Source organism: Belonocnema kinseyi, chromosome 5, assembly GCF_010883055.1.
Source record: "Belonocnema kinseyi isolate 2016_QV_RU_SX_M_011 chromosome 5, B_treatae_v1, whole genome shotgun sequence".
NCBI lineage: Eukaryota > Metazoa > Arthropoda > Insecta > Hymenoptera > Cynipidae > Belonocnema > Belonocnema kinseyi.
The window spans coordinates 141,433,503-141,436,198 of record NC_046661.1 but is presented as its reverse complement, the minus strand read 5'-3'; the positions used below and the strand labels follow the sequence as shown (position 1 = coordinate 141,436,198).

The 2,696-nt window shown below is 19.8% G+C and overlaps 1 protein-coding gene across 1 annotated transcript in view; it reads right to left on the bottom strand.

Annotated features, from left to right (window-relative positions):
- The window catches only part of LOC117173929, an 11,815-nt gene that overhangs the window by 3,677 nt on the left and 5,442 nt on the right, over positions 1–2,696 (bottom strand). The window lies entirely within an intron of this gene.

Genomic DNA, 2,696 nt, shown 5'->3' with positions numbered 1-2,696 from the left:
CTTTCTTAAAGATTTTAAAAATTTCTCACCAACGTTTCAATGATTTCACAAAGATTTTGCAAAGGTTTCAAAAAAATCTTAAATATTCCATAAAGACTTTTACAGATTTTAGCAAGATTTCAATGATTTCACAAAGATTTCAAATATTTTGTAAAGACTTTTAGAGAATTCGCAAAGATTTCAATGATTTCCCAAATATATAAAAGATTTCAAATGGTTCACAACGATTTTTAGAGAATTCTCAAAGATTTTACAAAGGTTTCACAAAGATTTCAAGTATTTCTAATAGGTTTTACATGTATGCTAAGATTTTTATAGAATTCACAAAGATTTCAATAATTTTATTTAAACCAAAACTTTAAAGATTGCAACGATTTAAGAAAAATTTTAATTATTTCACAATGATTTCAGATATATTACAAAGAGATAAAGATTTCAATGACAAAATAGTCAAAGTTTCAACTAAGAACATTAATTTTCTACCAAAAAATAATTTCCAATAGAAATGTTAATTTTTAAATTAGTTGTTAAGAAAAAGCTTCAGTTTCAACAAAAAATACTTATTTCTTACCAAAAATATACGAATTAAAAGAAAATTCCTGACCAGTTATTTGAATTTTGAACCAAGAAGATTAATTTACTACTAGAAAAGACAAGTTTTTTTAACAAAATACATATATTTTCAACTAAATACTTAGAACAATGGTTGAATTTTAAAAACTAAACAATTTTAATTTTCAACCACAATTTTACTAATTAAATTTTCAATTAAGAGACATAATTGATAATTATTAAAAAACACACAAGTTTTCTACAAAACAATTAAATTTTGTACCAAATAGCTTAATTTTTGTTACCTAATTGTAGAATTTCCAATTTAAGAATATGAATTTTAAACAGAAAAGTTCAACTTCAACCATCAGTTAAATTATTAACAAAATAGTTATATATTCGGTTTAAAAAATTAATTTTTAAGAAACGAAAAAAGTTTTAGATGAAATTTTTCAACAAAAAATAAATTTTTAAGAAAATTGTTTAGCTTTCTACCACGGAGTTGAATTTTCAACCTGAAAAGATAATTTTACTATGAAAAATATAATAGTTAATATTTTATTAAAAAAAAAATTCATTACAAATAAAAACCAGATGCATTTTTAATCAAAAAATTGATTTTGTACAAAAATAGATTAATTTTCAACAAAATACTGACATTGACAACCGATACAAATTTTTCGAATTAATTTTTATTCTTTTGAAAACTTCTAAATAACGCTTAAAAATGAACAGTCAGATATTGCTAAATATTAAGTAATTATAATTTTTCATATTTTTTTACATTTTTTAATGGTCAAAACTTTCGAAATGAAACAGTTCAATTTTTAACGTTAAAATCTGGAAATTCTTAAATTTTGAACGGATTTAGAATCGTTTTGTCAAAACAATTATTGTTCACTTATTAATACCTAAAGTAAAAATCCATTTTATCAATAATTTATTTATTAAATTTACAGTTAATAAAATAAAAATTCTTTTTAACGAAAAGTTTCCACTTCAAACGCTTGTAATTCTTGATAATTTAAGAATTCAAGATTGCATTTTAAAATTCTTTAAATTATGAATAAAAATGGAAATATTTAGTTGAAATTGAAGTTTGGACAGATCTTTCTTCTAAAAATTTGTAAAATCCCCAGTCAAAATATAAATTTACTGTCATTTTCTGATTTTTTTTCGTTCAAATTTTTATCAAAAGTAGAACAGCTAAATTTCAATTTTAAAAAAATTATTTAATTTTCAACAAAATACATGATTTTTAAAACAGATACTTGGATTATCAACTAATAAGATATAGAATAGTTAAATTTCTAGTATTGAAAAAATAATTTTCAACAAAATACATGAATTTTCAAACAAATATTTGGATTATCGTCAACAAAACAGAATACATTTTTAACAGAATAGATCAGTTTTTAGCCAAAGTAATGAATTTTAAATTTTAAATGATGAACTGAATTAGTAAAATTGTTATTTAAATAAAAAAATGATTTTCTATCAAAAATAAAATAGTTCAATTTCTAGTTTAAAAAAATTATTTGAAACATAAAAAAATACTTTTCAGCAAAATAAATTAATTTTGTAAACAGATAATTTTGAATTATTAGCTAAACAAGATAAAATTTCAACAAAAAATGGAACAGTTGTACTTTAATTTTTAAAAATTAATTTAAAAAAAAACGAATTTTTAACAACAAAATAGTTCAATTTTTTACCAAAGTAATGAATTTTCAATTAAACATGACGAATCTTTAACTACAATAGCACAATTATCATTTTTTAAAAATGCATTTTTGCCAAGAAGATTAATTCTTTACCAAAAAAGACGAATTTTCAACAAAGCACATGACAAAAAATAAAATATTTAAATTTCAAGTTGAAAAAAATAATTTTAAATCAACCAAACAAAATAATTATAAACAAAATAAATTAATTTTCAACTAAATATCTGAATTTTTAACTAAAAAATACTGATTTTTTATGAAAAATAGAATAGTTAAATTTCAATTGAAAAAAGGAATTTTAAACCAAAAAATATGTACTTTTCAACAGAATACATGAATTTTCAACTAAAAAAATATTGATTTTCGACTAAAAATAGAATACTTAAATTTTAAGTTAAAAAAAATAATTTCAAATCAACA